General features: G+C 39.9%; 1 pseudogene across 1 annotated transcript; it reads left to right on the top strand.

The window, feature by feature from the left end:
• The first annotated feature begins 9,880 nt into the window (after positions 1-9,880).
• LOC308414940 (14-3-3 protein sigma-like) lies at positions 9,881-10,639 on the top strand (annotated as a pseudogene). Its single transcript has 2 exons — positions 9,881-10,129; positions 10,179-10,639. The product of its transcript is annotated as a 14-3-3 protein sigma-like (transcript).
• The last annotated feature ends 5,263 nt before the right edge of the window (positions 10,640-15,902 follow it).

Here is a 15,902-nt window from a genome sequence, read left to right as displayed (position 1 = left end):
CAAACAGAAGGGAGAACCTCCTCCCCACCCACTCCTGGGAGTTCCTTCTGAACTAGCTGCTTCCTGCACAGTGCCTGGAAGTGAGTTTCAGACAGTTTGTCCTGCAATGCCTTGACCAGGGCATATAGTGCTAATTTGCATGGTTCTGATAGCCTCTTGACAGTGTGAGGTGCTGCAAAGGAATGTTTCTCTGTGAGGGGATCCCATCTCCAATGCTGGATTCCAGGCTACTGGCAAGGTTGGGGCTGTGCCCAGGGTCTCACGATGAGGGCATCTGGGGTGTGTGTATCAGGTGCACAGCTGCAGTTAGAGCCACCTGCACATGCCCACCCTTCTCATGCAAACTTCCCTGCAGACTTTTCTCTCATGTAGGTGTCAGGGGACACACTGGGAGCAAGGTGCTCTGTGACTTTCCTAGGGACCTGGGTCCCTGATCCTGACCACACAGGAAGGTCTCAGAGTCGAACCAGGATGCTTTTCTTTTGTGTGTCTTCTGTTTAATTAGCTCAAGAAGTGCAGGCTTCCTTTGAGCATTCCCGTACATGCTTTGCTTTGGTTGACTCTCCTCTGGCCTTGCAAACTCACAATACCCACATTACTGACTCATTTTCAAGTTGTGCCCATTTGCCCCTAATATTCCTGCATTTTACCTCAATATCCCATGTGATCTACTATCTGCTCCATTCCTCCATCAAAGCCTATTTTCATCTTGAGACAGTGATACAGGAAGTCCAGGCTAGTCCTGAATTCACTGTGCAGCTGGGGACAGACAGCTTTGAAGTCTTGACCCTCCTTTGTGCACTTCCTAAGCTCTGGAATTGCAGGTATGAGCTACCATACCCTGATGCCAGAGGCTTCAGTTCCAGGAGAGAAATGAAGCTTTGTTCCAAAGCAGAATTGAATGAGTCAAAACCCATAATGATGAGAAATTAGAGGGACAGCAAAACATGCCGGCTTGCACGTATGAACAGGGAGGTGGCAGGATTACTTTAATACTGACCTTTGATTTTCAGCTTTGCTGGACCCTTGGGAGCTGGGTCAGAGGAAGAGAATTTCCCGGTGGACCAAGGAAATGTAGGGAAAGAGGAGACATGATTCAGGAAGCCTTTGCTTTGCCAGGGCAAGTATGGGTATCTGGAGCAGGGAGATGGCAGAGGAGAATCCTAAGTGGATACCTGGAGGAGTTTGGGGGCTGGAGAGAGAATGCAAAGCAAAAAGGGAAGTGAAGAAAAGGGGAGAGGGAAAGTGGGGAAGGGAGAATCAAGTGAAGACAGGAGACAGGACAGAATCCTATTCAGTTCTGCCCTATTGCTTTAAGAAATGCCAGACAGGGTCTTGAGACATGGCTCAGTCAGTGCTTTAGACAGAAGACTGAGCACCCGAATTCAGTCTCTAGCACTCAAAAAAAAAAAGCTGGCTTTGGTCAGTGCATATTTGACTCCTGCTCTGGGGAAGCAGGGTCAGAAGAATCCCTGGAGCTTGCTGGCCACTGTCACACTGAACTGGAAAGCTCAAGTGTCAATGAGACCCTCTCTCAGACAATAATGGGGGGGTACCTGGGAAAAACATTGGAGGTCAAACATGTACACACAGACACTCATTGTCTGTCTGTCACCTTCACATACAAATGCTGTAACTCACTAACATGAAGAGGGGGTGGGGGACATACAGCCCTTTCTACCCATATGGAACCTATAGCTGATAAATAGTTATATCTGTGTGGTCGCACACTCTCAGAGAGTGTTACTCTTGGGTGAATGCCAAAGGTATCAATCACCTGAGAGATGAGGATGAAAATAGTTTGTGGGTTTGTTTGCCTGTTTCCTGGAGCAGTGACTGGAGATACCCTCCTCTCCTCCCCCTGAGCACAGCTTAACAGGCTTGACCTTCACTACTTGCAAAAAAAAAAAAAAAAAAATCACTCAGTTGGGTCCTGTCACATAGGCACAACTTCCATGACCAGTGTCAGGACATCATTTTCCCCTAATTCACACAAGGGTGGACACTGACCAGGTCTGTGCTGGACTGTCTCCACATTTATTTTTATGTGGGCATGTGAGGAATGTTCCCACTGGTCCTTTAAAATCCAAACTCAAATGTGTCAATCAGCTCTCTGTGCCTGCTCAATGTCTGTAGCAGTCTGACGTCTTCATAGGGCCCAAGCTGTCTCTCATTCTTCTGTAGAGGACAATGGTAACACTCATTTTCTTCTGACACATGACTGGCTTCTGGAATTTCAAGGAGGAGGCTGTCCTACAGATCTACAGGTATGCGCTCCATCAGCTGCAGGGATGAGGTGGCCCACGGATGGCGGTCTGCTCTGCAGAGTGTCCAAAGGGTCACTCACAGACAAGGGGACAGCTTGGTGGGAGAACACAAGCCCTTCCTCTGTCACCTAGAAGAACTGCAATTCCATTTTCCATCTCCACATCTACCAGAAAATTGCAGCTGAAAGCAGCATCTGCTGTAGGGTCACAGAGTGCGCATGCGCATCGTAACTGAGCGGCTGAGTGTGGGAGCAGGGCCGGTAACCCAGGCCTGTCTCTAGAAGCTCAGATCTGTTTGTCAGGGGAAACTCTGGCTGCATCCTGCAATAGAGAGTGGTGATCGTACACAATGGAGAAAGCCAGGAAAAGAGGTTTTATGTGTCCCTGGGGGTGAAGCGACCATTATCAGCTCTCTTACAATTAAGCCCTTGGTGTGTAAGAGAGATCTGGCCCAGGTCTGGACTAGATTATCTTCCCAATCTCAGTGCTTGCTTGCCAAAGCCATTTTTCTTTTGGAACACTTTCTACTCTGCACCAGAAAATATGTTCTGTGTGCTTTTTTATTTTATTTTTTCAACACCAAAGTTCTGCATTAACCAGGATGACCTCAAACTTAACTTCTTTCCTCTACTTCGCAGATGCTTGTATAACGGGCATGTACTGGTACACCCAATTAAAAATAGTATTATTTGCAAATGGCCCATTGTCCTTTGTATTTTCTTCTATTGGCATATATTGATTGTACACAGTGCTGGTTTCTTAGTGTATTTTTTGCTCAAACATATTATATGTTGGCCATATTTACCCTATATCTTCCTCTTCCCTAACTGTATTCCATCCTCCAGTTTGAATTCTGCTTTCATGTTGCATAATAGAGTATATGGCATATAAAATCTAATATGCCTGTATTAGGGTTTCTGTTACAGTGATAAAACAATGCAGCAAGAAGTATATTAGTGGGGATAAAAGGTTAATTTCACCTTCTAGCTTCTAAGGCAGTCACTGAGGGAATCTGAGGCAGGAACTTAGGGAAAAACCTAGAGGCAGGAGGCTGTAGAGCAGTACTGATGGTTACTGGTGTACTCTTATCTTTTTTGCTCATCTTGCTTTCTTTAGAACCCAGGACAACAGCTTTTGAGTCTGTATTGATATGGAGTCTCTAGGACACCCCTGGCCAACAACTCAGATAGAGAGGTAACTCACCTGGCACTGGGCTTTTTATGTGGCAACCTATGGCTTCTGGAAAGAGTGTTCTTCCCTGTGTAGGGTAACGCCAATTAAAACTCTTTCATATAAAGACATTAGAAGCCTGTAAAATAGTATGCTTTTATATGGCTCTTTCAAACATCATTAGTGTTGATTATCCCCTCTGAATTTTCTATTTATATCTTTCACTCATGTCTCTATTGTATTATTTTTATTTTCCATGTTATTATTTATAGCAGTTTTATTAAGAACATTACAATCTAATGCACTTAAATATCCCAAATTGAAAATGTTTCACATTTGTGTTTTACTGCTTAACTGTTTGGAAATCTTCAGTGTACAAAGTGATTTAGTAATAAAAGAAAGAATGAAGATGAGAAAAAAAGGAAGGAAGGAAGGAAGGAAGGAAGGAAGAAAGAAAGAAAGAAAGAAAGAAAGAAAGAAAGAAGGAAGGAAGGAAAGAAAGAGACACAGGTTTGGACTCTTCAATTTATAAAGCACCATGTGAAAAAAAGAAAAAGAAAGAAAGAAAAAAGAAAGCTTGGGATTTTTCAATGTATGAAGTGGTATACTAAAAATAAATACATGAATAAATAAATAGCTAAATAAATAAAGTGATATAGTAACTTAGATGACAGACTCTTAAACAAATCTGCCTAGATTTATGGTCGGGTACTACTATTTGCTAGCTGACTCCATTTTGAGAGTTATTTATCATATATTTGCTTCAGTTTTTTCATCAGAGAAGTTTCATAATGTAGCAAGGCTGTTGTCCACTTTGTGGGTTTCTCTTCTACCCTTATTATACTCTTTCAACCTCCTAACACTAGGTAGGAGAAAAAAAAAAGGATACAGGGGAAAGAGAGCAAAGTTATCATTAGACTCCTTCCTGCTGATTAGGGGTATCTATTTCCTTGTGCAAGTTTGATCTTTGCTGTCAAAGTATCTAATTTCTTCTTCTTGTCTCTTTGTGCATGACTATTTAACAAACTGTAACCAACAGCATTCAACCATCACTCAAACAAACAGCCCCATCTTTTGGCACTCTAGAATTTATATATCCTATGAAAAATCTCCAGAATTCCAAATGTCACACACTTGCAAAAGCTATCTGCAAACCACACCTCTTTTAGATCATGAGACAAATTGTACTCAGTTGCTGTAGACAATCTGAAGCAGCCACATATCCCCAATCTGGGAATAAAACAGAAACAGACTCCCATAACATTTCTGTTTTTCTTTTTTTTTTAACGAAACCAAAATTCTCACTACATAGGTAAATAAAAAATTTTCATAGTCATTGTGAAAGTAAAATGACCCATTATATGTAAACTGTACATGTAATAATGTGTAAGAAGCACATAGCATATTGTATCCACTGGATAATTGTAAAGGATCGCATGGTCCCCTAGACTGTCTGTGGACCTTATTATAAAAATAATTTTAATGGTATACAGTATAGCTTAGTTAATAAAGTCTATGCTATAAAGACTTAAGTTGGGTCCCCAGACCCACATAAAAAGTCAGATATACTGACAACTATTAATAATCTCAGCACATAGGAGACTGAGATTCCTGGGGCTCACTGGCAAGCCAGTCTAACTTCTTTATTGAACTCTAGGCCAGTGACAGACCCCCATCTCAAAACAAAACAAAACAAAACTTCCCAACAAAATCAAGAAATACAACACTTGAGTTTAAACTATGGCCTCCAATGAATATGAACACATGTAGACCCTCCCAAATCTCCCCAAATATTGAAAAGGATGACAAATTCTGCTGACAGCTTACTCTATAAGTCAATACTCAAAAAATCTTAACTTAGAGCAAAATAACAGTGATAACATATTGCTTTGTATTCTTTTATTTTTAACATTATATTACTACAGAAGTAATAAACCAGCACTGAAGTAAAAATTTCTGGTTTCTTTGGAAACTCAGTTGTGTTGCATGATGTTTTTGTGGAAGCTGTCTTGTGAGAGGATGTTTTGTTGAATCAGGCACATGAGAGGATGTTTTGCTGGGGCAGAGGCTTGAGAGGGAACATGATATTTGGAAAGAGTATAAGTAGAACCCCACAGACAGTGAAAGGAAACTCTTGTATTGTGATGTCCTGCAGTGCCTCACTGTTCTTGCTTCTTCGCTGGTCTTCATGTTGTAGAGAGAAACACGCCAAAGAACTTCTCGTGATATTCTGGTTGATTCTTGCTGCTTCTGTTGACTGATGCTGATTCAGCCCAGTCTTTCAGTTTCTGCTGGCCACTGGTACTGATTAATGTTTAGTGTTTGCTATTGAACTGGCTGCCTGTGTCCTGACAGTGAAGAGTGGAACTGTCCCCAAGGAACTGCTAAACAGATCCACAAACTTCTTTTCCTATTAACATTCTTTCTCCCCAACCTCTAGTCAGTGAGTTAGAATGGGAGGTTGAAGCCTTCAAGAACCCTGAAGAAAATAGAAGTCCAAGCACAGTAAAATATTTAAAAGAATTGGTTTTTGTGATGGTCTCCATTTGCTGCAAAGAGAGGCTTCTTTGAAAAAGAGTTGTCACAGCATTTATCTGTGGGTATAGAAATAATATTTAGAGTACAGTACAAAATTAAGTCCCATGGGCTGACAATATTCCTCAAACAAACCATAGGTGAACAAAAACTCTAGTAGAAGGCATGGGAAATCTTCCAAATAGTTGGTCAGGTACTTCAAGTGACTCCCAAATCAATATACATTACGTATGTGGCCCTTGATTACTTCCATCCTCCCTTCCACCTCCTTCCCTCACTCCCATCAGATGAAAGGCATACTCCCATCAGATGAAAGATGTTGTGGCCTCAACTGTGATCTTCAGTGTGTCAGAGCTCTGGTGCTCCTGGGTGTGCCCAATCTCAACTCACAGAGGAGCTGAGCTTCCTCTGTGATCCCGTGATCCTGGGCCCATTAGCACACCTGTGATCCTGTGATCCTAGGCATATTAGAGCACCTGGATGAAAGGCTTCCTCTGGGTGTTGTGGAATGGGTGCAGAACGAACTGTTTTCAATATAAAATCTTGTTCTTTCTTTGTAAAATTTATTCTCAGGTACTGTTGTTTCCTTAATTTTATTTTCAGAGTTTTTATTGGTAGTGTATAAAGTAGTTGATTCTTGAACATTGATCTTTTTATCCTTGTGCTTGCTGAACTCATGTTTTGCATTAACAGTTTTTTTCTTGATTTCTATAATTTTACACATACAAGATTATTCCATAAGCAATAAAAGTAGTTTTGACTCTTCCTTTCCAATATGGATGCCTTCTCAAAACAACCAGAGGTTATACAGCAAAACATACTTTGTGAGACTACCATTAGTATGATACCAAAGAAAGACACTAATGGTAGACAGGAAACTAAACTTATAGGCCATTGCTAATGATGAATTCTGGTGCAAATGTCTTGACAAAACAAAATTCAACATCACATATAAAGAACTGGAAAGTATAATTTGGTGAAATTTATTTGCAGAACTCTAAAAGTGATTCCTCATAAAGAAATATACTAATATAATATACCACTTGTAAACAAGTAAGAAAAGCCCCACATGTCTATCTCAATTAATGCAATAAAAATAACACTCAATGAACTGGTAATAGCAGGAAGCTACTTAACTGTAATAAATATATAATATATGAAAAGCTCATGACCACAATTTTGACCAGCAACAAAAGACTGAACAATTCATCTCTAAAATCAGGAACAATAAAAGGCTATCTACTTTAATTTCTATTCAACTTATTGTTAGAAGCACTAATTAAGCAAGCAAAAGAAATAAGTCTTCTAAAATAGACAGGAGGAAGTAAAATTATCTGTGTTTGTAGGACATAGTGTCATACAGTCAACTCTAAATATTTAGCACATAACTTTAAAACTCAGGCTGCAAAGTTTGAGGTTACAAAATTAACATGCCAAGATCAGTTTTACTTCAATCCACTAACAATGAAGAATCTGAAAAACAATTTCACTTACAATAGCCAACAAAGAATAGACTGCTTAAGAATAATTTAACCAAGGAGGCCACTTTAATCTGAATGTATCTATTCTTCAAATTCATACATTGAAGTCTAACCATCTATGCGGTGGCATCGAAGTGATTATTTCAAGGAGAATGATGCAACTCCATCATAGACATGGAGTCCTCGTTGTGCTGGAATAAAGACAGATATAGGGCACTAAAATAGAGAGTCAGAAATTAAACTCCCACTGATTGTGAGGATCATTGTAAAAATGGATATTTTCAACAATTATATTTGAAACATTGGTTATCCATACATGGAAGACTAAAACTGGATACTTATATTACATGCTGATATTAAGTCAAAATTGATGGAGGAAATTTACATAATAGCTAGAATAGAAAGCTTTTAAAATAAAACAAAAGGTGATTCATGACATCCTATTTGGCAATGAGTTCTAGGATTTGAAACACAGACCAAAAACTCACAAATTGGACCATGTAAAAATGTAAAAATATGAATTCTGTCAATGTTCCCATGAAGAAGAGTTTAGTATCAAATTTGAAATATTTGAGGTGGTCAAAAAACTATTTCAGCAACATAGACAATTGAGTGTATTGTTGCAGTGATGGTACTATTGGTCAAGTATAACCTCTGATATTCTATCCACTACACATCTATTGACTAGTTTTTGGTGCTTAAAGTTAGTTATTATTAATAGCAATCTAGATACTTTTGAAGTTGTTGGTGCTCTGGAGAAATAGCATTGTGATTTCCAGGTTATCTACAGACATGTTTTACTTCCAGTATGCTTTTTCGTTAGGTCATAATCACACTTGAAAGCATGAAACAAAAGTGTGTGCCTAAGATAACAGAACACTTTGGTTTTGCCTATTGGAATGTAAACTAACCTTAGAGATGACTCTCCCTATGACAGAGAACCTTGCCAAAAACAAATAGAAGCCTATCCCTACAAAGACTGTTGAAAAGCTGGCCTACAATATGAAGGCTCTCAAATATGTGGCATGTTCTTTATTCCTATGAAAATACAGAGAAAATTTTTAATAAAGCAATAATGGTATCTGTAAGCCCCCTGGATCCCAAGAAAACCTGAAGATGTGTGCTGCTATGAGTACCTTTAGAGCCTTTTATGCAAAGATTGTGTCAGCATTATAATAAGGCAATGCTTCAATCAAGGTAAAGATTAAAAGCCAAGATTCATTTTTGTCAAATGCCCTACCCACAGGCATTCATGTGAAACAAAGCTTATAGATGAAACTCCCTACTTCCTAGAAACACTAATTTTGAGTAATTGTGTGTTTCTATAGAAGGTATTGTGTGTTGCTACATGTTTTGTTGTTTAAAACTTAGATGTGAGTCTTAGTTTCAATGACCGTGATTAAAAACCAAGACCAAATGAACTTGGAAAGGACTTATTTCGGCTTACAACTCTCAGGTCACAATTATTCATCGAGGGAAGGTCACCTCAGGAGCTCATATACAGCAGGAACCTAGAGGCGGAAGTGGGAACAAAAGCCGTGGAAGAGTGCTGCTTACTAACAAGCTTTTCATACCTTGTTCAGGCTGTTTTTTTCTATGGTTAGGCCTCTGCCTCAACTCCTACCCTACATTTTAATTATTTCTTTTATGTTTTAGATCATAATGTAATTATATCATTTCTTCCTTCACCTCCCTCCAAACCTTCCCAAACACTCTCCCTGCTCTCTTTTCAAATTTATGGTCTCTACTAACCATGTTACATGTGTATAAGTACACACACACACACACACACACACACACACACACATATTCTTAAATACAGTCTCCTCAGTCTGTATCATGTTATTTGTATGTATGTTCTTAGGACTCACATTTGGTATTGGATAATCAGTTGATGTTATCATCATGCAGCTGCTGAGAGACAATCTGATGCTGTGGACGGCTGACAATGTTGGGGAAGAGGGTGGTGAGGCTCCTTGGTTGCCTGTAGTTCTTTGTGTAGGGTTGAGACCCGTGGGCTTTCCCCTGTCCTCTCAGGCATGTCTATTGATGTTGTCTTTGCTCAGATCCTGTTAGGCAATAATGTTGGTGAGGCTTTACAGATGTCGCTTCTAACATTTCCAGGAGACACAGAAAACTCATCTGACCCTCTGGCTTTTACAAGCCTTCTGCCCACTCTTTTGCAATGTTTTCTAACTCTTAGGTGCCATTGTATTGTAGATGTATTCATTGGGGACTGGGCTCTAAAACTCTCCATTTCCATGGATTGTAGTTTTCTCTAATGTTTTCTGTTGCAAAGAGGAGTTTACTTGATGTGGGTGAAGACTACAATCATCTATGGATGTAAGAGCAGGTATTTAGGCAGAATCTAGCATTAGTCCCAAGACAGACAGTTCACCAGCTTGTCTGTCCATCCTCGGAGTCATGATGGAGAGAGCCAGTCTGATCCAGAAAGCCAAGTTGGGAGGACATGGCAGCTTTCATGAAGGGTGCTGTGGAAAAGGCTGAGGAGCAGAGCCTGCTCTCTGAGGCCTGTAAGAATGTGGTTTGCGGCCAGAGAGTGGCCTGGAGAGTCCTGTCCAGCATCAAGCAGAGAAGCGACGAGGAGGGGGGGATCTGAAGAAAAGGGCCCTGGGGTGAAAGAGTACCAGGAGAAAGTAGACACCAAGCTGAGAGGTGTGTGTGTGTGTGTGTGTGTGTGTGTGTGTGTGTGTGTGTGTGTGTGTGTGTGACACCGTGCTAGGCTTGCTGGACTCCCACCTCATCAAAGGGGCTGGAGAGGCTGAGAGCCACATCTTCTACCTGAAGAAGAAGGGTGACTACTACCACTACATAGCTGAGGTGGCCACTGGTGATGACAAGAAGCACATCATCGATTCTGCCTGATCAGCCTACCAGGAGGCCATGGACATCAGCAAGAAGGAGATGCCACCCACCAACCTCATATGCCTGGGCCTGGCCCTGAACTTTTCTGTCTTCCACTATGAGATAGCCAACAGCCCCGAGGAGGCCATTTCACTGGCCTAGACTATCGACGAGGCTATGGCCGATCTGCACACCCTCAGTGAGGACTCCTACAAGGACAGCACCCTCATCACCCAGCTGCTGAGAGACAATCAGATGCTGTGGACGGCTGACAATGTTGGGGAAGAGGGTGGTGAGGCTCCAGAGAAGCCCCAGAGCTGAAGCAGCCTACGACCTCCTGACCTCCCCATCCTGCCTTGCCCTCCAGTGCCAGGCCTGCAGAGAGGATTAAAACGGACTAGGACTTTGCCCTTCCCAAACTCTGAATTTTTTGCCACACCTTGAAAGGCTCCTTGAAAGCTGAGGCTACCAGGGCTGGGGATCTCACTGTGACTGTCTTGTGGGTGTTCCCAACCCTGCCTGCCCCCGATCTCTGCACCCCTACTTCCTCACCCCTATCCTCCCCTGTGCCTCCTTTGGGCACCTGTTACTTCTGGATCCTAGAAATCGAGGAGGATCCCCACCCCTGCAGCTGAGAACTGGACTGTGGCAAGAGCAGGGTATATTTGTGCGTATGTACACATCTCTCTCTCTCTCTCTCTCTCTCTCTCTCTCTCTCTCTCTCTCTCTCTCTCTCTCTCTCTCTCTCTCTCCCCCACCCCGTGTGTGTGTGTGTGTGTGTGTGTGTGTGGTGTGAATGGAAGGAAACACAAGTTTGCTGGGCATGACCATGTTAACACTCCATAAAGTTGCCCTGTGACACTCAAAAAAAAAATCAGAGTAGGTATTTAGAGTGTAGTTAGGGATTAGGATGTTCTTTAGTAAATTGGTGGTTATAGGTTCTCTTCCAACATCCATAACTTTACTAATCCTAGATAGTGGTTTATACTTTCATTTTCCTAATGCTGTGAGACAGAATTCACTCTGTATGTTATTTGGTATTAGATACTTTTTACTTTTTTTTTCTTCTCAGAAACTATTAGGTCATGGAAAAATCTCTTGTGTTTCCATTTTGCTGAAAGCTTTTAGGCTGAAGAAATAGTGTCCTTCTCACGTATTGATTATTTCACTTTTAGAACATAAAAGATGCTTGTCTGTGGCATAATAAGACAATAGTCTTTTTATAGTTTTAGTATTAAAGGTAGTTTTAGAAAATTGTGTGGGATTTATTCCTTCTATTTTCAACAAATGGCTATACGTTTGCTACTCCTTTTTCTTACAGGCTTAGTAGAACCCATTGATGAAACAATATGGAGTTCAGTCTACCTTTACACAGGTTAACTACAAACTCAATGTTTTAGTAGATAAAGGCTAACAGAATGGAAGCATAAGCAGGATGCATTATTCTGCTGCACACAAGAAACATATGTCAACATCAAAGGTAGACATTATCTCAGAGCAAAGGGTGGGAAAAAGGATTTTCAAGTAAATGGACCCAAGAAGCAAGTTGGAAGAGCCATTCTAATACCTAGAAAAATAGACTTTTGACAAAAATTGATCAGAAGAGATGGGGAAGTATACTTCATATGCACCAAAGGAAAAATCTGCCAAGATGACGTTTCCATTCTTAACATCTATGCCCCAAATGCAAGATTACACACATTTGTGAAAGAAACATTACTAAAGCTTACATCGCACATTGACCTTTAAATATTAATAGTAGAAAAGTTTAATACCCCACTCTTACCAGTGGACAGGTCATACAAACAGAGAAATATTGGAGCTAACAAACATTATGAATCAAATGGACCTATCAGACATCTACAGAACCTTTCACCCAAACACAAAAGCATATACCTTCTTAGCACCTCATGGAACTTTCTCCAAAATCAACCATATACTCAGTCACAAAGTAAATCTCAACAGATGCAAAAAAAATGAAATAAAGATCCTCTATTCTATCAGACCACCACTAATGGTGGTGAAAAGCAGGATTTCAACAACAACAGAAATAACAGAAAGTCTACAAACTCACTGAAACTGAACAACTCTATACTAGATGACTACTGGGACAAGTAGAATTTTTTTTTTTAATTAAAAACTTCCTAGAATTCCATGAACATGAATGAACAGCATACACAAATTTATGGAACATCATAAAAGCAAAGCTAAGAGGAAAGTTCTCAGCACTGCGTGTTTTCTTTAAAAAAAATTAGATAGATTTCATACTAGCAATTTAACAGCACATCCAAAAGCTCTAGAATGAAGAGAAATAAACACACCCAAGAGAAGTAGATGACAAGAAATAACCAAACTGAGAAATAAAATCAATAAATTAGAAGTAAAAAGAACAATATGACAAATCATCAAAACCGAGATCTGGTCCTTGAGAAAATCAACAAGGCAAACCCTTAGTCAAGCTAACTAACACTTCCATAACACTTACAGAAGTTAAATCGAGAAGATCATTTAGACGCAGAAGCCTTAAGAAAAGAGAAGCAGTTGTTAAAAATCTCCTAACCAATAAAAAGCCAGGTTCCAGAAAGTTTTAGCCTAGAATTATAATAGACTTTCAAAACAGAGCCAATAACAACATCCCTCAAATTATCCTGCAAAACAGAAACAGAAGGAAAATTACTAAATTCGCATTATGAGGCCACAGTCACCCTGATACATAAACCACACAAAAGATCAACAAAGAGAGAATTACAGACCAATTTCTCTCATGATGTAAATATACTCAATAAGATATTCCAAACCAAATCCAAGAACACATCAAAAACCTTATCCACCATGATCAAGTAGGCTTCATCCCAGGGATGAAGAGGTAGTTTAATATATGAAAATCCATTGGTGTAATCCAGTATATAAATAAACTGAAAGAAAAAAAAAAACTGCATGACCATATCCCTAGATTCTGTAAGGAAAAAAAAAAAAACTTCCACAAAATCCAAAAACACTTCATGTTAAAAGTGTCAAAGAGATTAGGGATATAAGGCACATTCTTAATCACAATAAAGGCAATATACAGCAAGCCAATAGTCAATATCAAATTATATGGAGAGAAACTTAAAACAATTCCATTAAAATCAGGGACAAGACAAGGCTGCCTATTCTATTCATATCTATTCAATATACTATATGAAGTTCTAGCTAAAGCATCATTATCATCATCATCATCAACAACAACAACAACAACAAACTAAAGGAGATCAATAGAATACAAATTGGATATGAAGAAGTCAAAGTATAGCTATTTGTAGATGGCATGATAGTTTATATTAATTACCCCAGAAACTCTACCAGAGTACTCCTAGAGCTGACAAATGCCTTTATCAAAAGGGGCTGGATACAACATTAGCTGAAAAAAATAAACAGTAGCTTTTCTTTTTTAAAAATAAAATTTATTGAATATATTTTATATACATTTCAAATGTTACCCTATTTCCCAGTTTTCCCTTCATAAATCCACATCCCCCCTCCTCTGCTTTTATGAGAGTGCCCCACCCATCAATGCACCCACTCCCTCCCACCTACCCTCCATGATAATCTCCTACACTGGGGCATCAATCCTTTACAGGAACAAGGGCTTTACCATTGATGCCCAACAAGGCTATCCTCTGCTACATATGCAACTGGAGCCATGGGTCTATCCATGTGTACTCTTTAGTTAGAGGTTTAGTCCCTGAGAGCTCTGGTTAGTTGGTATTGCTGTTCTTATGGGGTTAAAAACCCCTTCAGCTCCTCCAACCTTTTCTCTAATTCCTCCATTGGGGATCCTACTCAAAGTTCAATGGTTGGTTGCGAGCATGCACTTCTGTATTTGTCATGCTCTGGCAGAGCCTCTCAGGAGACAGCTATGTCAGGCTCCTGTTATATCAGCATGCACTCCTTGGCATCAGCAATATTGTCTGGGTTTGGTGGTTGTATGTAGAATGGATCCTGAGGTGGGGCAGTCTCTGGATGGCTTTTCCTTCAGTCTCTGCTCCACACTTGCATTTGTATTTTCTCCTGTGAATATTTTGTTCCCACTTTTAAGAAGAACTGAGTCATCCACTATTTGGTCTTCCAACTTCTTGAGCTTCATGTGGTCTGTGGATTGTATCTTGGATATTCCTAGGTTCTAGGCTAATATTCACTTATCACTGAGTTCATACCACATGCATTTTTTTTTTTTTTTTTTTGTGATTGGGTTACCACACTCAGGACAATATTTTCTTTTCTTTTTTCTTTTATTAGATACTCTGTATTTACATTTGAGATATTATCCCTTTACCCTGCCCCACTCCCATCCCCTCCCCCTCCAGTTGTTTTCTGATCCCCTCTCCACCCCATTGTTTTGTCATTTGCCTACACTGGGAAAACATGCCCTCTGGAACAAAAGCCTCTTCTCACATTGATGCCAGACACTGCTAAGGATGATATTTTCTAGTTCTATCAATTTAATAGCTGAGTAGTAATCCATTGTAGAAATGTACCATACCATATTTTATGTTTCTATTCCTTTGTTGAAGGACAGCTGGGATTTTTCAGCTTCTGGATATTTTAAATAAGGCCTCTATGAACATAGAGGATCATGTGTCCTTGTTATATGTTGGAGCATATTTTGGGTGTATGCCCAGGAGTGGTATAGCTGGGTCCTCAGGTAGTACTACATCCAATTTTCTGAGGAACCACCAGAATAATTTTCAAAGTGGTAGTATCAGCTTGCAATCCCACCAACAATGGAGGAGTATTCCTATTTCTCCACATCCTTGCCAGCATCTGCTGTCAATTGTGTTTTTTTTTTTTACCTTAGCCATTCTGACTGTGTGTGTGAAGTGGAATCTCAGGACTGTTTTGATTTGCATTTCCCTGATGACCAGGGATGTTGAGCATTTCTTTGGTACTTCTCACCCATTTGATACTGCTAAGTTGAGAATTATTTGTTTAGCTCTGTCTCCCATTTTAAATAGGGTTATTTGATTCTCTGGAGTCTAACTTCTTGAGTTCTTTGTATATATTGGATATTAACCCTCCATTGGATATAGGATGGGCAAAGATCTTTTATCAATCTGTTGGTTGCCATTTTGTTCTGGTGACGGTGTCCTTTGCCTTACATAAGCTTTGCAATTTTATGAGTTCCCATTTGTTGATTCTTGATCTCAGAGCATAAGACATTGGTGCTCTGTTTAGAAAATTTTCTCCAGTGCCCATGTGTTCAAAGTTCTTCCACAATTTCTCTTCTATTTGTTTGAGAGTATCTTGGTTTATATGGAGATCCTTGATTCACTTGGACCTGAGCTTTGCACAAGGGGATAAGAATGGATCAGTTTGCATTCTTCTACATGCTGACCTCCAGTTGAAAGAACACCATTTCTAGAAAATGCTATTTTCCCCCACTGGATGTTTTGAAGCCCCTTAGTCAAAGATTAAATGACCATAGGTGTGTGGGTGAGTTTCTGGTTCTTCAATTTTATTCCATTGATCTACATGCCTATCTCTGTGTCAAAACCATAGTTTTTTTTTTTTTTTGTTTTTTTTTTATCAGTATTGCTCTGTAATA

The sequence above is a fragment of the Micromys minutus genome, assembly GCF_963924665.1.
Source record: "Micromys minutus genome assembly, chromosome: X".
Classification (NCBI taxonomy): Eukaryota; Metazoa; Chordata; class Mammalia; order Rodentia; family Muridae; genus Micromys; species Micromys minutus.
This window is presented reverse-complemented; position numbering and strand designations above follow the sequence as displayed.